Below are 24,066 nucleotides of genomic sequence, written 5' to 3'. Positions count from 1 at the left end.
CAAAGTGCAAATTGAGCTACTGCTAACAGCAATAAAATCAGCAGCTTTCCTCAAACCAATAAGGAGAAAGATAATATTACTTAGTAATGTTGTGTTAATCTGGAAGCTTTGATTTCAGATGAAAATATTGAATGCTGATCTTTATGTATCCAGTTCTTCAATTTAATCTGGTTTACTTTCCGTCAGGGGAAATGCATTTGCAATTTCTTGTGCAAGCTAGCCATGAGTTTAATGAGGATGGGGATTAACCAAAACAAGACAGCACTTGCTTCTGTGTGTTTTCTGGTATATACCCAATTTCTATCTGCAATTCCTGTAGATAGAGATATTTGAAATACACTGCAGAATTTAAGTGTATTTGGTAAACTACAAGGCAAAGAATGGGAAAAATTCTGAACTAAGGGCACTGGCTTCATGCATCTCTAGAAATCAGAGTTAAAATGGATACTTAAGTGGATTGGATCCAGTTTATCTAAAGTACCCCCAACCTTCATGTGTGTCTAAACAGATGTAGGAAAGATGGAGGATTTTGTTTAGTTTGTTAATAAGAACTCACTAAATTCATTCTCTCCCAAATCAATATGCCAAGTGTTAGTATTTGTTCCCCTTCTCTACAATTTTTTTTTGTAATTCAAATATCTGAACATAGAAATGTGTAAAATGTGCATATCAGGATGGGGAATTAACACAAGAATGTGTTGCTGGACATGTACAAAAACAATATAGGGAAATTACTTGCAGGCTCCACATTGTGGGTAGATTCTGGAATGAAACTGAAGCATATTACTTACCCAGCCTTGACAAATGAATTTTAATATGGGAATGTATGTAAGTTGTTTGGAGAAGTGTCCAAACAGCTGCTTATTATACTCAGTTGAGGGTTTGAATGTAGTTTTGCCCATAACTGCTTGACTAAGTAAAAATGGTAAAAGAGGAGCATTTACTAGAATAGTATTTTGTAGGAATGTGCAATCCATAAAAATGTTTCAAAGGTCATTACAAAACTGGGGGTGCTGGCATTGCATTTCTAAAGTATAGGTAAAGGTAAAGGTTTTCCCCTGACATTAAGTCTAGTCGTGTCAGACTCAGGGGATTGGTGCTCATCTCCATTTCTAAGTTGAAGAGTCGGCATTGTCCGACACCTCCAAGGTTATGTGGCCAACATGACTGCATGAAAAATTAGTTAGTGAAAAATTTGTTACTATAATGAGAGTAACGAAATTTCATTACTATTTTGCTACAGTAATTGTGCATAAATTACTGTAATGGGGGAAACTTCAGGGGCTCCTTTCTCCCTCATTTTTAAAGCTATTGGGGTGAAACTTGCTACAATGGTAGAACACATTTACCACAACTACCACACCAATTTCTAAAGCATTTCACTTATCCATGGATTTTTGGGAAATTTTCAAAATTTTTATAAACTTTTAAAAAAAGATTTATCTCAAATTTTCTATACAATGACAGGAGATAACAGGGGATAATTCCCCCTTACTTTCAGAAATATTCATACATCTATTGATTTTGGGGTTTTTAAAAAACATTTTGACAAAAACGTGTTTTAAAAAGCTGCAACAGCTATCTTATTGAATGTCTCTCATCTTAACCAATAAAAACCAATATTAATCAATTATATATTTTCATAGAATCCTAGAGTTGGAGGGGAGCCCTAAGAGCCATCTAGTCCAATCCCCTTCTTCCAGGCAGAAGGCCACCACCAAAACTTTACTGACAGATGGTCACCCAGCCTCTGAACTAATTAATATGCTTTCCCTTTAGTATGGGGACCATCCATTTAGGGATTTCTTCCCAGCCCAACATAGAGATTTACTTACTAGAAGCATCTGTCAGTCCTCCTCTTTGCAGATTCAACCATTCATTGGAACTCTCGCTGGCTGCTCTTAGGGAGGGACAAATCTGGGGATTGTAGTTTAGGGAGGGCCTTTAGAATTCTCTGGCATAGAGCTGTTATCTTCCTAAACTACATTTACCAGAGTTCTGTGTCTTTCCCAGCAAACACTGCTCCCTATTTTTCCCACTCCTAATGCTGAGACTCAATTAATTTGGAGAGAAAACAGCAAGATACTAAGGCAGCCTTTTTGGCTTTGCTTTCCTTCCTTGCATTGAAAAGGAAACTGTCTTTGGCAGTCTTCAGAGATTTACAAAACTAAAATGAAAAATGATGAGGTATGTTTCAATTCTTAAAGTTTTGGCATGGGACACACCCACATATCGGACATTGCCTTGTAAGTACAACATTTAATTAATTTGATCCAAATTATGAGGCAAATGAAAAATGCACACCTCTAGCATCTTGTTTACCAACCTGCTGAAAAAGAGAGATGAGGATAGAAGCTTGAGCCTTACTATTCAAGCCAAGGGTTTTGCCATGTGTAACGTAAGATCAGCATATGAATAAATATTCTCTGTAGAATAAAGTTGAAAATAATTGTTCACTACATCAAGTGGAAATGAAGTCAACATAGATGGAGAATCAGGTGGTGATCAACCAGTCATAATTATCATCTTGTTGTAAAGTCATGATACCTCCCCTATGAAGATTTATAGTTCACTAAGGGCTCCATAATAAATATATGACCCCCCTTTTAAACCTTGTCCAGTCTTCTGTGAGTTTGAAGAATTCATTGAGAATTCAGGAGGGGACCAGCAGTATCTTCACCCCCTCAAAGACTTTATCATTCCTAACTCGTCAATAAATTGTATCCTTTTTCTTGACTTTCTGTGTAACTTGTACCTTTCTGTGCACTGTTTCTCATATATATATATATATATGTGTGTGTGTGTGTGTGTGTGTGTGTGTGTGTGTGTGTGTAGTATAAAAGTCCTTCTAAAATGTATCAAGATGTAGCCCAGAGACAGTCAACTCTTTGTGACCCTATCAAGATAATCTCTTGAGAAAAGGAAGGCTGGTCAAAGCCCTCTGGCCATTTCCCAAGACAGGTAATCACCAAATCAATTGTGTATGTGTATGCAATAATAAGTGACTTCCCTTGTCAGCCCAGATAAACTCAAAACTATATGGTCCACCTGAAGCTGAGAGATTGCTGCCTGCGGAAGCTCAGAGTTTGTGTACTTGTTAAACCTCTGTATTGACAGCCAAGGCCTTGATTGCTCAAGATCATTATCTTTTGTTCAAGGAGCCTTGTTCCTTTGTTTTCAGAAGCTCCTATCTTTGATCAATATGGAACTGAACAGTTGAGCTAATCAAAAGCTCACTAACATTTCACTGACATTGTGTCTCTGGATTATACCTCCTTCCAAGGTGGTATAGCATCAGCTGATTGGTCCCTCCCACAGCCAATCCCCAGCCATCATTTCCCAACCAAAGGGAATCTCTACCTGGAAGTGGCAACATCAGCAGAGCTTCCATCCAATTAGAGCATGGATCCTGACCCTTTTCAACCAATCAGGGGAAGAAGCGGGAATTTTGAATAGCTGTCAAACTGTATAAGACATCTTGCTTTCTCTGAATGTTTATGCTTGTACTTTTGAAGCATCCTGCTTGTACTTGCATCCCTTTTGGCCACCTCTGTAGCTTGTCTTCAGCCTGGTGAGTTGTTATTCTTTTCTGGTCCATTTGGTTTACCATATACTCACTGGTCATGCATCCTCTTATCTGTGCTCCTAGCTTAATCACTACAATCCGAGCATGTCACTGAGGATAGAGAAACATTTTCTTCTAACTTTGTTATGATAAAGTCCAGGGGACATCTTATTTGTAAGACCACCAAATATATACTGCAAGTTGCTTCTGGAGCAAACCACAGACTACTTACTGCAATGCAACCTGAGCCCTGCCATATGCACAATGGTGAACCTACTCACAGTGACATCAGAGGCACTCTAAGTAGCCAGCTTCTGGTCAAAGGAAATCTAGTATAATGTCAAGTTTTTAACATTGTTTGTGTTTTTAAATACATTATAATTCAATTTGCTTCTGACATGATAAATAAATAAATACCAAAGATATCTATGTTTGTGTAGTCACCACTACCAAGGTAGAAGTGTCCAAAGAGTTTGGAATTACACTTGCTACTGTTTTTTCACAGCAGCAAGGATACGTTCTGAAGAAGGAAGAATCAATAAGGCTAGATGTGATGGTTCTTTAAAGAAAGGACTAAATGTGAGTGCATGAACTGAGGTTGGAAAGGAGTCCTTAAAAGACAGCAGTGATATTCTGCCACCAAACAAGGTGGATTCTAAAGTAATATTGGTCAAGCAGTCAATGTCGAAGAGACAGATCTATATGATGGTATGTGGTGAGAATGAAAGGTGAGCATGCAAAGGCTGATCCCTGATCATGTCAGTTGTCCTTCACACACACACACACACACACACTTCTTTTTTTTTCTTTTTCAGTATTGGTATCTGAAGGATTCCCCTTGTGATTTAGTCTGCATTAAAGATCAACTGAAAGATCAACCCAGAGTCAGAAGTGACGGTACTCACCGAGATGAATGAGAGGGCTTTTACATACAAAAATGTACTTTACTCTGGTATTAAAGAATTTGTGGCAGTCCTGCTATAGTATTAATCTGGACCCACTTAGTGCTCATCGTTTTTTTCCGATTTACCCCATGCCGGAAGAACATTTCTTCATTAAAACTTTAAAAGCTCTACAAGTAGGGCAAGGATCCACTGCTATAGAAAGTGAGCAAGTTGGAGAAGGCATTGAAAAAGAATTATAGTCATGTAGAAGTGATGGAGAATTATCCCAGCGATGCTCCCCTGAGAGTGAATGAAAAGGAGTAGCTTTAGTATTCTGGTGCATGCATGTTGCAAAGTGCAGGGTGGGTTTCTCACCAAAGTTGCAGAGGTCAGTCAGTTTCCATGCAGGGCTGTGCTCAGACACAGATGCATTTCTGGAACACATAGAAACTGTAAAGAAGAATATTATTCACTTTGTTCTTATTGCACTTTCACTGTAGGGATGAAGAGATAACCTGCAAGATTTTTTCCCCCTGTTGTGTGTTTAATTTGGCTGCCTTTGGGTAAGAGTCTATGTAACTGTTGTTGTGTCTCGAGTAGTAAAACATCTTAGGGCATTCATGTTTCATAGCTGTTTGAATAATTTTGCTCTTTTAATCTGATCTGCTCACCCTTATCTACGCTTAGTGGTTTAATGTTGCTTTTATCTTTTTCTTGTTGTTTTGCATGTTTTCTGTTTGAATTGTTTATTGTATTTTGATTAAGCAAACCACTGGGAGAATTTATTGATGGGCAGAGTATACATAACTATAATAAACAAAAACTAGAATGACAGCCATTGTACAGTTAGTCTCAATAATTTAAAGTGATTTTGTTGTGGCTAATAGGAGAAATAATACCAAAAGAAATCCTTTTGAGAGGCTTAAATAAAGGAACAGTCTATTTAAGGAAAACCAGCTGGAACTGACTCTAGCGTGGATTGCTCCAAAAGGCACTAGAGTGAGGACCAAAAAGCTGTCCTATATTTATACATTTTCAGAATACAGACAAACAAAGAACATATTTCTACATACGTATCATCATTATTATGTCACTTTACATATCATAAAAAGCCAATTTATTTATTTATTTACAGTATTTATATTCCGCCCTTCTCACCCCGAAGGGGACTCAGGGCGGATCACATTATGTACATATAGGGCAAACATTCAACGCCCATAAACACATTGAACCGAGACAGAGACAACAGACAGACAGACACAGAGGCAATTTAACCTTCTCTTGAGGGGATGTTCGATTCTGGCCACAGGGGGGAGCAGCTGCTTCATCATCCACTCTGATGGCACTTCCTCACTTCCTCATTCCAACTTTGTAAATTAGTTAAACTTGCCTCCCCACTCTTATAAGTGGTACCTTATTTCCTACTTGATAGATGCAACTATCTTTTGGGTTGCTAGGTCAGCAACGAGCAGAGGCTATATTTTATTTTTAATTGACGGGTGCTCACCCCGCCACGAGCTGGCCTCGAACTCATAACCTCATGGTCAGAGTGATTTATTGCAGCAGCTGTTTACCAGCCTGCGCCACAGCCCGGCCCCATTTTACCTTTTCTACATACAGCAGAGACTCACTTATTCAAGACTCGCTTATCCAACGTTCTGGATTATCCAACGCATTTTTGTAGTCAACGTTTTCAATATATCATAATATTTTGGTGCTAAATTCGTAAATACAGTAATTACAACGTAACATTACTGCGTATTGAACTACTTTTTCTGTCAAATTTGTTGTATAACATGATGTTTTGGTGCTTAATTTGTAAAATCATAACCTAATTTGATGTTTAATAGGCTTTTCCTTAATCCCTCCTTATTATCCAAGATATTCGCTTATCCAAGGTTCTGCCGGCCCGTTTAGCTTGGATAAGTGAGACTCTACTGTACATGGGGCATATATATGCATGTGTCAGTATTTTCCTATTTAAGGCACTCTGAAAGTAGCTTGCAACAAGTTAGAGATAACTAGGGTTCAGCTATAGAAACCAACCAGGGGGTCTACTATTGACCTGTCAGAGGAGAGAAGTCCCCTGACAGGTCAACAGTACTGGGATGTACTACCTGTCATTGTTGATTGACCTCTGGGTTTGTAGGGAATTTTAATAAATTGTCATTGTTCAGTTAGAACGGTGGTTCTCAACCTGTGGGTCCCCAGGTGTTTTGGCCTACAACTCCCAGACATCTGGAGACCCCACAGGTTGAGAACCACTGAGTTAGAGGTTTTGTGACTGTTGCTTGTTCTGTCTCTCATGGGTTTGGAAAGGAAATAATGTGGGTGGATTTGAGGTAATGGTTGCCAATGATGATAGTTTCCCCAGTCTGGGTGAGTACAGTGGTCTATGCTGGTGAAAAAATGGATAGCAATGGGGGTAAGCCAGCCTGAATGGGTTCCTAGGAGAAGGACATAGGCAAGACATTGGGCAACATTGGTCTGGATCAATTGTTAGGTGTATAGTGGCATTGTTAGGGGATTATGCTTACTGTCCGAAGGGGCAATGTGGTTTTCCTATGTTCCCCCATGCTGAGTGCTTGTAAAACTTGTATGTCCAGGCTAAAGACATCTGTGGAGATCAGCTTACATTAGGTTTCTGTGTGAAAGATCACCTTGGACTTGGCAATTGAGATTTTTCCATGATCATGGGTTTGGAGGTACCTTTTTGGGGTCTCGGGGTTTCAATAACAATATTCCTATACAGCCCGGAAAATGCACGACAACCCAATATTCCTATAGCTTCCCAATAAGACTTTAATACTGCAGTTAGGTACAAAGGAAGATTTTTTAAATTTAAATATATTTGGGGATGGAAAGGTAAGACTCAAGCAACAACCTTTACCTAAAACGAAGCAGCATTTTGTAAAATGGATGTTACTGTGGTGGGGACAAAAACCCCTCACCCACTAAAACTTCTTCCGCTGTTAAGTATAGAGGTGTACTGGCTAAAAGAACCCTCATATTAAATATTACCTTGTGAGTTTGTTGCAAAAGAAAAAGCAAGACAAATGATAGTTCACCATACTGTAGCTGTTTAGGCATGTTACTACAGGTAATCTGGGCATTTTAGTCACAACCCGCTTGGTCCGCAGTTTGGGGTCCTCCTAGACTTGGCAGTTACTTGGACAGTTAACACTTGCATAATGGCCAAACAATAAAGTGTCACCAGACAGAGGCCTGTAAATATCTGGGCATATTACAGCTGGACAACATCAAGCATGAACATGTGAAAACTGTGGTCAGCAAAGAATATACACAAAGGGTCAGAAAAATTCTCAAAAGCAAGCTCAATGGAGGCAACACCATCAAGGCCAGAAACACCTGGGCCATACCTGTCATAAGATATACTGCTGGCGTTATAAAGTGGACACAGGTGGAACTGGACAATTTGGACAGAAAAACAAGAAAACTCATGACCATTCATCATTCACTGCACCCTCGCAGTGCTGTTGACTGGCTATATCTGCCTAGAAGATCAGGTGCCAGAGGACTGTTACAAGTCAAACAAGCAGTCAAAGAAGAAGAACATGCCCTGGCAGAATATGTAAAGCAAAGTGAAGAACCTGCTTTGATAGAAGTAAAAAATCAGAAACTCCTCAAAGCACAGCAGACAAAAATCAGTACAAGAAAACCGCACTATAAACTAGAGCTGACAGCTAGCACAACAAGACATTGCATTTATTTATTTATTTATTTACAGTATTTATATTCCGCCCTTCTCACCCCAAAGGGGACTCAGGGCGGATTACAATGAACACATATATGGCAAACATTCAATGCCAACAGACAAACAACATTCGGTTTTAGACAGACACAGAGGCATTTTAACATCTTTCCAGCTTCATGATTCCGGCCACAGGGGGAGCAGTTGCTTCACCATCCATTGGTGGCTGTTCTTCCTCATTCTTTTCCTCGTGAGCAGTATTTTCCTCGTGAGGTGTTGTAGATTAGTTAAATTAGCCTCCCGCATAAAGCGTACCTAAATTTTCCCTACTTGACAGATGCAACTGTCTTTCGGGGCTGCTAGGTCAACAGCAAGCCGGGGCTATTTTTTTTTTTAATGGTTGGAGGCTTAAACCGACCCGGGCTTCGAACTCATGACCTCTCGGACAGTAGTGATTTATAGCAGCTGGTTACTAGCCAGCTGCGCCACAGCCCTTGACAAAATTGAAGGGAAAGCTGACAAGGAGAAGACCTGGCTATGGCTCACGAATGGGACACTGAAGAAGGAGACAGAAGGCCTGATCCTTGCAGCCCAGGAGCAAGCCATCAGGACAAATGCAATTAAGGCCAAGATCGAAAAATCAGCTGATGACCCAAAATGCAGACTGTGCAAGGAAACCGATGAAACCATTGATCATATCCCTCAGCTGCTGTAAGAAAATCGCATAGACAGACTACAAACAGAGGCACAACTATGTGGCCCAAATGATTCATTGGAACTTATGTCTCAAGAACCACCTCCCAGCAGTAAAGAACTGGTGGGATCCCAAACCTGCAAAAGTATTGGAAAATGAGCACGCAAAGATACTGTGGGACTTCCGAATCCAGACTGACAAAGTTCTGGAACACAACACACCAGACATCACAGTTGTGGAAAAGAACAAGGTTTGGATCATTGATGTCGCCATCCCAGGTGACAGTCGCATTGACGAAAAACAACAGGAAAAACTCGGCCGCTATCAGGACCTCAAGATTCAACTTCAAAGACTCTGGCAGAAACCAGTACAGGTGGTCCTGGTGGTGATTGGTACATTGGGTGCCGTGCCAAAAGATCTCAGCCAGCATTTGGAAACAATAGACATTGACAAAATCACCATCTGCCAACTGCAAAAGGCCACCTTACTGGGATCTGCACGCATCATCCGAAAATACATCACACAGTCCTAGACACTTGGGAAGTGTTTGACTTGTGGTTTTGTGATACGAAATCCAGCATATCTATCTTGTTTGCTGTGTCAGACTATGTCGTTGTGTCAATAATAATAATAATAATAATAATAATAATAATAGGTACCTGGTACTGGCATAGTTCCTGCTTAGTCAGCATAAATACTTATTTAGAAGTACCTTAAAAGATATCCAGCACCTCTTTGGTTAATGCGTTCACCCCAAGCATACAAGGGCAGTTCACTGTTATGATGATGATAGTGATTATGATGATGTTTATTTATATCCTGCTTTTTCTCTCCACAAAGGAGACTCAAAGCAGCTTCTTCTGGCATGTAGCTCCACTCTGGGGCCCTGACTGCTGGTTGCTTACCTGAATTCTACTTTCTCCCACTCCCCAAAATCAAGTATAGGTTCAGCCAATGAGTATAAACCTGTTTCACCAGCTTGCAGTTCATGCCCCTTGGCAAAGGTTTTCTTGTAGTACACAGGCAGCCTGGATAGCTGTGGACACAGGTTTTTCATAATTTACAACTATAGAAACCACTGAACTATTTTCTCCCACCTCAGCTGCTGAAGATTGTTTGCATCTCTCGACTCAGCTGGAAAGACCTGTGTCATCAGTTTTTGTGCCCCTCCTCCCCCTTTTGTTTGGTTGTGGTGGTTGTTTCCCTAACAAGAATGAAGCAGCGAGAAATCAAATAAGAATAAATACCTCCAGCTATAAAAGTGGAATAAATCAATAATGTGCTCTGAAGTCAAAAATGCTTCATAGGCAAAGATCACTGCCAGACTCTTTAAAAGAAATAGTAGCAACTTTCAGACTTCAGATGGGGGCAAGCTTAACCCTAAGAAATAAGCAGCAACACTGCATTATTCACCTTTCATTTAAATAACTTAGGACTTTATCACACTAGCCTGTTTTCTTGCAGTATTGGCAATGATGAAGCAAACTGATGACATACTGGTTTGCAAATAACCACTATTACAGGTTGCAATTTTTCTCTTGTGCTCTAGTCCTTTACTTCTCTTTTCTCTCATTCCTCTCTTTTGTTGTTTTGACTCTCACATCTCCCCACCCCAAATGGGAAACCATTTTTATCATTCCTAAAAATATTTAAATAAAAAGAATATTTCGAGCAGACTTAGACCTCTTTTCCTCTTTCCCCCTTTATTTGAATACTCAAATAAAGTATTCAAATAAAGGGGCCGGGCTGTGGCACAGGCTGTTGAGCAGCTGCAATAAATCCCTCTGACCATGAGGTCATGAGTTCGAGGCCAGCCCGTGGTGGGATGAGCACCTGTCAATTAAAATTAAAAAATAGCCCCTGCTCGTTGCTGACCTAGCAACCTGAAAGATAGTTGCATCTATCAAGTAGGAAATAAGGTACCACTTATAAAAAAAAAAAGCGGGGAGGCAAGTTTAACTAATTTACGACCTGGAATGAGGAAGTGCCATCAGAGTGGATGATGAAGCAGCTGCTCCCCCCTGTGGCCAGAATCGAACATCCCCTCAGGAGAAGTTAAATTGCCTCGGTGTCTATCTGTCTCGGTCTCTATTTGATGTGTTTATGGGTATTGAATGTTTGCCCTATGTGTGTATAATGTGATCCGCCCTGAGTCCCCTTCGGGGTGAGAAGGGTGGAATATAAATACTATAAATAAATACATACTCCTTTCTTTATTAGAGGAGGCAATGCTTCTGGCAATAGGCTTGGGAGCATGGATTACTTGACCCAAAGGGATGCTTGTTGGATTAAGGAGAGGGTGTTTCATTCAGGAGATATAAAATAGGGTTAAAATCAAATGTTTATTGATAATAAATGAGCATTCGCAGGGATTGTTAAACAGGCTGATTTTCCATTTATGGAGTACAACTGAAGCATTTCTTGCAGAGTTCACTGTAAACTCTGCCTTCTGCTGCTAACACATTTGTTTAAATAAATGACATTCAGAAACCTTTTGCCAAATTTTTGGTGATCCCAACATGGAGCCACTGGGGGCTAGGACCCCTAGTTTAAGAAGGCATCCTTATAGAGCTCTCTTCTTTGAATGTGTTTTCAGTGTTGCTTTTTATAAAGCAGAGGCCACAACTGGTCAATATTCAAGAGCTTCTACATCAGCTAACAAAAAGCTAAGGCCATCAGACTAAGGACCTCATCAGACAGGCAGGAGTAAAGCAGGGGACAGTGGGGAAAAGTGTGGGAAAGTTTGGGACACCATCAGGCTCTGTTTCCTCCCATTAAGCTCTGTTCTCTGTCTTCCCACATTATTTCCCACCTGATATTTGTCATTCCCCACTACCTCTTTGTGTTCTTCAACGATGAGTTGGGCAACAGACAATTCCTCCAGGGACACTCTGGACTCTGTCTCGCTCTGCTTCCAAAATGGAGCCCCATTGAGTCCTGCTGGAAGTTGCCCATTACCATATGATGGGCTCAGTGGGATTCTGTTCTGGCAATGGAGAGAAGGTGGGAGGTCCTAGGTGTACACTTTGATTCTCATACCAGAAACTGGCAGCTCCTCCTCTCCATGTGACACAGTGCCAAAGGCTCTGCTTTGCCTGCTGTTTGTACATTCTGAAACAGTATTCTATCAGATTAAGACTGGACATAGCGTGACACAAAATAGCACATTTGCACTGTCTGAGTGAAATATGAACATGCTGATGGATCTTCAAAGGATCAAACAAGCTTCAAACGTCTCTGAGGTAGTTTTCAAGCCCTCACTGGGTGATCACTTTAAAAAGTCTATTTCTCTTAAAGGATTAAAAAAAACCCTTAAAGTGTGCAGCACATTTGGTTTTAAGTGCTTGTCACACTAATTAGTTATTTCAGATTAGCCTGCTTGAAAACCACTTCTCCTCTACTCAAAAAGGTAGGAAAATGGTAATATACACTTTCATAATATTTGTTTTTTAAATGGCATTCATTTATGTGTTTGTTTTATTGCACTTAAATGAAACAATAGTAGTCATGTGACCCTGTTGCTCCAATAATAATAATAATAATAATAATAATAATAATAATAATAATAATAATACTTTATATCCCACCCTATCTTCCCGTGGGGACTCAGCAAGCAAAGGCAAACATTCAATGCTGTAAGGTGCTAACAGAACCGAAACAACCAAAAAACCCCAAATCAAAAAAACATATCCAGCCACATCAAAGTGATAATAAAGACATTACCACAAAGTAGAATCAAAGTTGGTGTGTGTTTCAGGAAGCTGTAATTGATTGACTACAAAAGTTTGCAATGACACCACAGTTGGTCTTCCACATTTGTGAGTTTTAGTTACTTAGATAGGTGATCCCTCATAGATCGAGGATGATGGTCCCCCAAGTGTAGTGTCTTGGTGGTGGATGCGTAGGTGGCTGTGGAGACCTATTCTTGACCTGCATGTTCTCCCGCAGTGAGGACATTGGTTTCCAGGTGGAAGGCGGTCCTGGTCAGGGTTGGCTTGATGCATCTTCCTCTTGGGACGTTTCTCTCTTAAGCCCTCCATTCGTGCCTCTTCGAACTCCGCAGCACTGTTGGCAACAGCTGACCTCCAGTTAAAGCGCTCAAGGGCCAGGGGTTCCCAGTTCTCAGTGTCTATGTCACAGTTTTTAAGGTTGGCTTTGAGCCCATCTTTAAACCTCTTTTCCTGTCCACCAACATCATGTTTCCCATTCTTGAGTTGGAAGTATACTAACTGCTTTGGGAGACGGTGATCAGGCATTCGGACAACGTGACCAGTCCAGCGGAGTTGATGGCGTAGAACATCGCTTCAGTGCTGGTGGTCTTTGCTTCTTCCAGCATGCTGACATTTGTTCGCCTGTCTTCCCAAGAGATTTGCAGGATTTTTTGGAGCAACGGTGATGAAATCTTTCCAGGAGTTGAGTGTGATGTCAGTAGACAGTCCATATTTCACAGATGTATAGCAGGGTTGGGAGGACAATAGCTTTATAAACAAGCACCTTGGTATCCCTACGGATGTCCCAATCCTCAAACACTCTCTGCTTCATTCGGAGAAATGCTGCACTTGCAGAACTCACACAGAGTTGTATTTCAGCATCAATGTTGACTTTTGTGGAGAGGTGGCTGCCAAGGTAGCGGAAATGGTCAACATTGTCTGATGTTACACGATTAAGCTGTATTTCTGGCATTGCAGAGGGATTGGCTGATGCCTGCTGGAAGAACACTTTGGTTTTCTCTATGTTTAATGAGAGGCTGAGCTTCTCATATGCTTCTGCAAAAGTGTTTAGAGTGGCTTGTAGATCCTCTGAATGTGCACAGATTACATTATCATCAGCATATTGGAGCATATAACAGATGTTGTGACCTTGGTTTTGGCTTTCAATGGACATGATCTTCACTGTGCAACAACTCCAAGAAAAATGCAGGGAACAAAATCAACCTCTGTACATGGTATTCATCGACCTTGCAAAGGCATTTGACATAGTGAATTGCAGTGCTCTCTGGACCATCCTCCAAAATAAAAATAATAATAAAAAAAATCGGGTGCCCTGACAAATTTGTGAACATCCTGTGGCTCCTCCACAATGACATGATGGCAACAGTGTTGGACAGCAATGGCCCCCAAAGTGAACATTTAAGGTGGAATCAGCTGTCAAACAGGGATGTGTTATTGCCCCAACCTTATTTTCTATCTTCATCACTATGATACTTCATCTTGTTGATGGGAAGCTTCCCACTGGAGTGGATATTATCTATCAGACAAATGGCAAGCTATTTAACCTCAGCAGACTGAAAGCCAAAACCAAGGTCACAACAACATCTTTGAGTTTTACGGATTTGATTATTTGCATGTTTGATTAAAATGTTATCTCATGGACTTCCAGTGCAATTATATGGTTAATGTCTGCTAGAACGCGACCATAGAGGATCTAGAGCTTCCTAGAAAGGTGTTAGATAAAATCAATAAAAACAATTCTGAAAGGTCCTGTGCTTCTAAGTCCAGTGAATGTGGAGGGCTGACTATATTATGGAATCACTCCATTCACTGCCTTGATTGGGAAGATGAACTCGTATTATACTATTTCCAAAAAATATCTATGCTTTGTTATGCAGGCCAACATTTGCTGGGTTCTATTTTTGTGTATCATTCTTTAAAGTCTTGTATATTTACTCTTTAAACTTTTTCTGAAGGCTGTAGTTTCTCCGGGGATTAAGCTTTAATAGGATTATATAGGAATTGTAGTATTGTGCTACTGCCCTTATTTTCAGAAAAAGAAGAACAAACATACAGCAGTTCTCTTAGGAAATGCAGTGTCCTTGCAGCCCAACCACCAGAAGTACTCTGGAGTTTCCCTCCTGGAGATCCCAAGGAGGAGCAACTAAGCAATGCAGAGACTGTGCACACTGTGGTCTGGATATTTCAATAAAGCAGAATGAGGCATTCATGCTCAAAATTACAAACCCTTAGTGGGGCAGGGATTGCTTCAAGTGGGAAATGAATTAATTGATGGATTATTTCACGTGGGGAAAGATTTTGTTTCCAGATAAGAAATTTATTTTCAAATGAACCATGCATATAGGACTGGGAGAGTCAGAAAGGCGTATGACATTGGGTGTAAAAATGGAAATAACATGGTGCAATTACAATATAGTAGTGTTGTGTAATAATATTTAGAGATATGATTTGCTTTCAGCTTAAAAAATGATTTCACTCCAGTGATGGGTGGAGGTGAAAAAATGGCTTTGGCAGCCACATGTAAACCACAACTGGCAAGATTTCCAGTCCTGAGCTACAAGATACAATGCTCTTCTCTTGCCAGAAGTATTCTCTAAAAGCCCATGGGCTGTGGCACAAGCTGGAGAGCAGCTGCAATGAATCACTGCAATGAATCACTCTGACCAGGAGGTCATGATTTCGAGGCCCGCTCGGAGCCTATGTTTGTTTGTCTTTGTTCTATGTTAAAAGGCATTGAATGTTTGCCTATATGTGTAATGTGATCCGCCCTGAGTCCCCTTCGGGATGAGAAGGGCGGAATATAAATGCTGTAAATAAATAAATAAATAATCCTGTAGCTACCTTTTGCAATCAGGTGTTTTCCAATTATTATTATTATTATTATTATTATTATTATTATTATTATTATTATTATTATGTTTATTTGTACCCTACTTTTTCTTTCCATGAGGAGACTCAAAGCGGTTTCAAACAGCAACCCAATCATCCCCTGACGGCAAGGTCATTGACCAGGGGTAATAGTGCCATGAGTGAGGGTTGTACTGTACTTTACCTAGAGTACTATGGCATAGTCCTTAACACTTTTTAAACAACAACAATCATCATGAAATATGCTGTGTAGTTAAATGTTAATTGAGTATCCAATACATGTTGCCTAGGCAGAGTCAAATGATTTAGCAAAAGTGAGTACTTTTTTTAGAACACTCATAGCCAGAGTATTCAGAACACAGGTTAGAATGGATTCCAACATTTCCTTAAATAATAGGAAGTTTTGGTTACAGGGCAGATAGACTATGGTAAGTAAAGGTAAAGGTTTCTCCTGATGTTAAGTCCAGTCATGTCTGACTCTGGGGGTTGGTGCTCATCTCCATTTCTAAGCTGAAGAGCCGGCGTTGTCCATAGATACCTCCAAGGTCATGTGGCCAGCATGACTGCATGGAGCGCCGTTACCTTCCCGCCGGAGCAGTACCTATTGATCTACTCACATTGGCATGATTTCGAACTGCTAGGCTGGCAGGAGCTGGAGCTACCAGCGGCTGCTCACGCCGCTCCCGGGGTTTGAACCTGGGACCTTTCGGTCTCCAGCTCAGTGATTTAACGCACTTCGCCACCGGGGCTCCAGAGTATGGTAAACTTAATGCCATTTTGGCTCAATTTGATGGGGGGGAAATATACAAGTTGAATATGAAGGAGCAGCAGGCAAACACTGCTCATCTTGTAGAAAAGGATCCACTTTTCTCAAGAGAAAACAGCATGCCCTGTGGAACACTGCAATTAGCTGGAAGAATTCAGCATTTTCTGTCTCCTTGGCTGGCTATGTCCTGATTTTTGTTTCTCCCTAGCCACTCTTTTTTCTTTCCACCAGATTACTGGAGCCTCCGGTGGCCTAGGGGATAAAAGCCTCGTGACTTGAAGGTTGGGTTGCTGACCTGAAAGCTGCCAGGTTCAAATCCCACCCGGGGAGAGCGTGGATGAGCTCCCCCTATCAGCTCCAGCTCCATGCGGGGACATGAGAGAAGCCTCCCACAAGGATAGTAAAAAAACATCAAAAACATCTGGGCGTCCCCTGGGCAACGTCCTTGCAGATGGCCAATTCTCTCACTCCAGAAGCAACTCCAGTTGCTCCTGACACAAAAAAAACCTCCAGATTACTGTCCTCTCTTCTCATTATATATTAGCTATATTCTTTCTTTATCATTTAACATGATATCTTTATTTCTTGTGCACTCAACAGTGCCTGGTATAGCAACAGATATGAGTTTGTATAATTTGTGGTTGAGCAAGCTTGAATTTATACTAATCTTCAGCCGGTTTAACAGATTTCCTGGCTACATGCAACTGGGTAAGCTCCCTTGAGTTAGGACCATACTTGGAAAAGCTGCTGTTTTGGACTCCGAGAATCCTCTAGACAGCATGGCCTACAGAAGAAGAGAAGAAGGAGGAAGAGGAGGAGATGGTTATAGTTCTTCACACAACAGATAAACTATGGAACACATTTCTTTAAGATATCATGAGGGCCACCAACCTGGATGATGCTTTGATGAAATTCATTTGGACATGGCTTTGATTGGCTCCAGTCACAATGCCTACATATTGCTTCTAAGATAAAAAGTAATATACTTTTGAATATCATACATTGGGAAAAGAGTTGGGAGTATGTTACTGTTTATGTTAGTGTCTCATTGGTCTTTGATTGATCTGTTTAAATGGAATGCTGGCCTAGAGAGCTCTTTAACCTGATCCAATAGGGCAGCTATATACTTAAAATGTGAAAAAATCCCAGCCCACTACAACCAAAAACCAACGAGTATTTGCTGAATCTCTCCTTCCTAATGGTATGTAGTTCCATCTCTGATTTCTAGTAAAGTTATGTAGCCTGTTCACAGCATAAGCCAGATTGCAACGTTCTTTAGGCATATGGTGAATGGCACTGGACTGCTTCCGGTTTGTCACTATATTATACCTTGCTCTACGGCAGTAGTTCTCAACCTGTGGGTCCCCAGATGTTTTGGCCTTCAACTCCCAGAAATCCTAACATCTGGTAAACTGGCTGGGATTTCTGGGAGTTGTAGGCCAAAACACCTGGGGACCCACAGGTTGAGAACCACTGCTCTAGGGTGTAACAACATCTACGGTTGTTTTGCTTTCCCATTGCAATACTTTGCAATATTTTAAAAGCATTGGGGTATAATAGACCATGGTGGAATGCAGACCATTACTATGTGAGTTTGATTATTTGTCTTATGATGGACCTTAAGGAACATTTCAATAAATGTAAAAAGCAGCACAGTCTTCACTTTTAAAAAGAAATCAAAATAAATATATTGTTTTTATTCAATTACATTTTGATCTAATACATAACTATTTGGAGTGTGCAAATATTCATTTTTAAATTGTAAGTCGTATCTAATTTGTAGGTTTTGTATATGAACAGATATTAAGAAACACCGGAGGGGAGGGGGTGGAGACACACAAAAACTTGAGAATCTAAACTCACCCAATATCTTTTCATTTGATTTTTGTAATGCTCAGAAGTCAGTTTCATTTTAAGCACAAGCGAGGTGAAGACAAAAAGGTTGCCAGAAGATATAGGCTGCCTTTCGCCATGAGGAGAAGAAAGCAGCAGGGCGGGACAAACTGAGTGAGCTGGGAAAAAAACTGAGAGAGCTCAGAATTCTGGGAAATGTTGTTTGGGAAGGCGGGGAGCCATATGGCAGAGGGTTCAAAAGGCCCTGCCCTAAACTACACCTCCCAGAATTCTGCTCAGCATCAGAAAGCCCCAATCAGGATATGGGAGAGATTTTTCCTTTGTAACAGTAGGCAGCCAGAGTTCCAATAAATTGTTGAATCTGCAAAGAGGAGGACTGAGTGATACTTAAATACTAGTAAGTAAATCTGTGCTGGGCTGGGAAGAAATCTTTAAATTGAAATTCTGTTAGTGAAAGACATTCAATAAGATAGCTGTTGTGGCTTTTTTAATTTAAAAAATGTTTTTTTTCAAAACTTTAAAAAATCCCAAAAACCAGTAAATTAATAATAATAATAATAATAACAAAAACAACAACAACCACAACTTTATTTTTGTATCCCACCTCCATTTGCCCAAAGGGACCTGGGGCGGCTCACATGGGGACAAGCCCAACAACACAGATTAAAACACAAAACAATAAATGAAAAACATTATAACTACATAAAACAATAAAACACATCAACAAAATTTAAAACCAGGACAGTAATAATAACCGAACATTCAGAGGGTAAAATTGTGTAGAGCTCTGAATAGGGCTCCTAGGAGGTTTAAGGGTGAACAAAATAGGGGCGGAGGAGCAATTTCAGTAAACACTAAAATTATAAAGGGTAAGGAACAGTGATAAAGTGCAGTAGCTGATAGTGAGTTGTAAGCAGGCTGTGTATCTGGTGGGACTACTTACTCAAAGGCGCACTGGAACATCCACGTCTTAGGTCTTTGTGAAAGGTTGACAGGGTAGGTGCCAGTCTGATCTCCCTGGGGAGAGAGTTCCAGAGTCGAGGGGCCACCAACGAGAAGGTCTTCTCCCTCATCTCCACCAGTCGCGCTTGAGACGAAGGCAGAAGCGAGAGAAAGGCCTCAGTGAGAAATGAACTCCTGTTATATTGTGTCATTGTATAGAAAGGAGCATCCGATGGCCTAGGGGATAAAAGCCTCGTGACTTGAAGGTTGGTTTGCTGACCTGAAGGCTGGCAGGTTCGAATCCCACCCGGGGAAAGCGCGGATGAGCTCCCTCTATCAGCTCCAGTTCCATGCGGGGACATGAGAGAAGCCTCCCACAAGGATGGTAAAACATCAAAACATCTGGGTGTCCCCTGGGCAACGTCCTTGCAGACGGCCAATTCTCTCACTCCAGAAGCAACTCCGGTTGCTCCTGACACGAAAAAAAAAATTGTATAGAAAATCCAAGAAGATAGCTCTTGTAGTTTTTTTTTAAAAGAAGTTGTTTGTAAAACCTTTGAAAATTCCCCCAAAATCCATGGATGAATGAAACGTTCTGAAACTTGATGGGCTAACAGTGGTAAATGTGTTTGATAATCATAGGAAATTACATGCCAATAGCTCTAACAATGAGGGAGAAAGAAAGCCCTTAACTTTCACAATTACTTAACGAAAAGTAACGGAAAAGTAGTTAACTCGTTATAGTTACGATATGGACTCTGTCCAATTTTGGAAACACTTTAGAAATGACTCCCCCCCCCCCCAATTTCATAATGAGTATTGAAACATTTTTTCATTGATCACACAGACCTAATAGGGTAAAGGTAAAGGTTTCTTCTGACGTTAAGTCCAGTCATGTCTGACTCTGGGGGTTGGTGCTCACCTCCATTTCTAAGCCAAAGAGCTGGCGTTGTCCATAGACACCTCCAAAGTCATGTGGCCGGCATGTCTGACTCTGGGGGTTGGTGCTCATTTCCATTTCTAAGCCAAAGAGCCGGCGTTGTCCATAGACACCTCCAAAGTCATGTGGCCGGCATGACTGCATGGAGCGCCGTTACCTTCCCGCCAGAGCAGTACCTAGTGATCTACTCACATTTGCATGTTTTCGAACTGCTAGGTTGGCAGAAGCTGGAGCTAACAGCGGGCGCTCACTCCGCTCCCGGGATTTGAACCTGCGACCTTTCGGTCTGCAAGTTCAGCAGCTCAGTGCTTTAACACATTTTGCCACCGGGGCCCCACAGACCTAATATCTATCCCTAATTTCACATGGCACTGTGCACTCATCAGAAATTGTATAAATTAGGTTGTTTTCCCCAAAATAAAAATATTTGCTGCACTGCGAAACATGCTGCTACAGTATCGATACATTTTGTGCTCCCTTTGTTCCACTTTGAAGCTCAATATAGAAAAAGAGGCATGCACTGGTTGGGAATCTTCTCAGGGTCTGATAGAAGCAGTTGGACAGGATGGACAACTGTTGCTCTTTAGATAATGTTGGACAGCCGTTCCCATAATCTCTCACCAAGGGTCATTCTGGTTAAGGCTCATTTGCAAGGCCACTGTTGCCTGCCTAGTTGTTGTCCGCATCAACTGTGAATCTAGTTCCAGCCTATATTGTGTGGGAGTGATAGAATAGTGATGTGTGTGTGTGTTTATGCAACATGTTCATATTACTATGGGATTCATGTTATTTCACATTTGATTGAATGCTTACACTTTTCAGCATGAGTCAAATGCCACCCTCTGAAAGCTTTTACACTTTCCCCCTTAAAGTTGATGAAATCTGCTCGATTGTTTGGAGAATGCATTTAAAACTGAGAAAGTCATCTTAGCCCCAGCCTGTGCCCATGACACTGACTTTGTTTGTTGGAAAGCACATTGAATTGCAGGGAACCTGACATTAAACAGAAACAAAAACAAAAAGTTTCAAAAGAAGTTTTTTTCCTTGCCAGAGAGTTCATGAATATATTCACAAGACTCTTATAATCTACCTGTTCAATACATTTTATCATCAACCCTTTCAAGGCAAAGAAAATAGTTTGCGTTATATAAATAAATAAATTATATAATAGCTGAGTGAACGGAGAAAAATAACAAGGCTGGCTCAGACAAAACAGCAACCTTATGATGTGGCAAATTAATCCTAATCTGAAGACCCAGTAGTGCTAGAATGGGGGCAAGGAAATTTGCTTTGGATCATCTATGGTTCACATTAATATACTTTTCCCATTCTTTTCTTTTCCCTCTTAGCGAGAGGTCAAGATCTTGCTATTCTAAATGTACTGTCAAGTGAGCACTTAGATGCATTCCATTTCTCACTTCACAGCTAATAAAGAGGAGATAAGAAGGTTGTTGTAAAAGCTGGTGTCCTTGGGACAACCATTTGGTGAATCCATTAAAAATGTTTTATTTATTGTTTTGATAGAAACTCATTGTATGTAAGTGCCTTTTAAAAAATGGAGCCAGCAGGTGATCAACACTGAAAATATTCAGAAAGGAATATAGATGTTAGGGTATGAATGACAATGAATGTACACAGCTAGATGGGTGGGACACAAGCAAGTACAAAACAAAAAGTTTCAGTAAGGAGCACTTTAAGGTCTTATTTTGTTACTGTTTTGAAACTGAAAAGTCACTGTGTCTTTCTTTCCTGGAACACGGTTTATAGCAAATAGGATACACAAAGAATGGTTGTTTCTTAACACACATGTGGGTAGTTTGTGGTTTTGTAGTTTGTGGTACCATTTAAAAATGACACACATTGGGTTCAAAAGATTATCCTTGATGTGGAAATGATGACCTTGCTTTGGTAGTGCTTGGCTCAGTTCCAAAAAAGGGATGGGGCGAGGAGGACTTGGGTTAATGACTGGGCTGGGCTGTGGTGCAGCTGGTTAGTAGCCAGCTGCAATAAATCACTACTGACCAAGGGGACATGAGTTCAAAGCCCGGGTCGTTTTGAGTGCCTGACCATTAAATAGCCTAGCCTGTTGTTTATCTAAGCAACCCGAAAGAAAGTTGCATCTGTCAAGTAGGAAAATTTATGGACCGCTTATGTGGGGAGGCTAATTTAACTAATTTACGTCACCATAAAAATGTCCAGCAGTGTGCATGCAGAAAATTGAGGACGTACTCCATCAAGGACTCGGTGTCACAGTGGATGATGAAACAGCAGCTCCCTCTGTGTCCAGAAGCTGGAAATTGTTAAATAGCCTCTGTGTCTTTGTCTGTGTGTGTCATATGTCTAATGGCATTGAATGTTTGCCATGGATATGTACATTGTGATCCACCCTGAGTCCCTTTCAGGGTGAGAAGGGCGGAATATAAATACTGTAAATAAATAAATCAAGTGAAATTAATCCATCCCAGTCCAAACCTTTCCTTTAATCCTTCTCCCAGCTTCACAGGGCAGAGGGCAGCTGAAAAGGAAATCATTGGAGATGGTGAAGAAATAAATACCTAAGGATGCTGGGGACTACAGATGGTCTGTTGACTATGGTTCCTTATGGAAGCTTACAGAAGCAAAAACCTGAAACACTAATGTGAGAATTTCAGGTATCACTTCTTGTTACATGATGTTTTCAAAAAAAATTATGTTTTATGAACCCTTTATAACCAGTTCTCTGAATTCACCTGAAAAGCAACACAGATGTTTCAAAACTAGCATGATTGCCTATGTGCAACTTTTTAGTGCTGAGAAATTACTAAAGTTTCACAATTTACCTAAGGCTCAGTTTCCTCAGCCAAATTTATGACAAATCTTTAACATGAGGATTATTTACTAGGACTGTGTGATAGATGAAAAAAATGTTTCAAAAGTCATTAAAAATTAGGGGGCACCAGCATTTTGTTTCTGTAGTGGCATAAAATTTCTGTAGAGGACAAAGCCAACTATCCAAATCTCAATCTCAGCTTTTACTACATAGAGACCTTCCTTTGTCTTGTGAAGGAAATAAAGATGTGTGATCTCTGCTCATCACATCTGCACTTTTAGGCTAGCCAGTGTCTTTTGTCAGATTGCCACTAGAGACAGCCATCATGTTAGATAAATACTGTATATACTTGAGTATAAGTCTAGTTTTTCAGCCCTTTTTTAGGGCTGAAAAAGCTCCCCTCGGCTTATACTCGAGTGAGGGTCCTGGCCAGCTTATATTCAGGTTGGCTTATACTCAAGTATATAAGTAATCAGAGTTGGACAGTCTTATTAAAGTCTTATTATTATCATAAATTACAATTTAATGTAAACATTCAAAAACATTTAACCTATTGATGCCTCAAATAATGTAATTATATTAGTATCTATATTTATTTTTATTTTTTATCTTTCATGGCTGCTGCATTTCCCACCCTCGTCTTATACTTGAGTCAACAGATTTTCCCAGTTTTGTGGTAAAATTGGGTGCCTCGGCTTATATTCAGGTCGGCTTATACTCGAGTATATACGATAAGTAAATTAATAAATGCACAAATAGCTATTAGGCTGAAACATCAAAACTTGGAGATGGAAGGAATCTTGAATCTTTTTTAGTGTAAGAGGTTCACTGAAAGACATTCAGAACAACATTCAAAGTGAAAACAGCATATTCTTGACAGATGTGTTCTGAATGACAGCTTAGAATTTACATTTTTTGTGAGCTGCAGTTTTTAAGAGTAAAATCAATAAATTCAGATCCACACTAGTGTAAGGAATGCAACAGTAATTTGGCCTAAACATTATAAAACCATAAGTGACTGATATAGAATCATAGAATTGGAAGAGACCTCACAGGCCATCCAGTCCAACCCCCTGCCAAGAAGCAGGAAGATGACATTCAAAGCATATGATGGCATATTTACCCACGAAAGTGTACAGCTGTCTATTGCGACACAATATGCTAACAGATTCAATATATATATATATATATATATACGTAATGAAATTTCGGCCTAGGACAAAACAACAAAACTACACATCCCAGAAACACTAAACTTGGCAGCACAACCCCTCATCCATGCCTCTACGTTCATACAACAA

At 40.4% G+C, this 24,066-nt stretch overlaps 1 long non-coding RNA gene across 1 annotated transcript; it reads right to left on the bottom strand.

Moving 5' to 3' along the window:
- Positions 1-16,660: 16,660 nt before the first annotated feature.
- Positions 16,661-18,222, bottom strand: LOC103281063 (uncharacterized). The gene is made up of 3 exons (XR_507565.3): positions 18,084-18,222; positions 17,112-17,185; positions 16,661-17,004 (listed from the first exon to the last, which is right to left on the bottom strand). It is a non-coding gene; the product is annotated as an uncharacterized LOC103281063 (long non-coding RNA).
- Between the last annotated feature and the right edge of the window lie 5,844 nt (positions 18,223-24,066).

The sequence above is a fragment of the Anolis carolinensis genome, chromosome 4 (assembly GCF_035594765.1).
Source record: "Anolis carolinensis isolate JA03-04 chromosome 4, rAnoCar3.1.pri, whole genome shotgun sequence".
Taxonomy (NCBI): Eukaryota; Metazoa; Chordata; class Lepidosauria; order Squamata; family Dactyloidae; genus Anolis; species Anolis carolinensis.
This window is presented reverse-complemented; position numbering and strand designations above follow the sequence as displayed.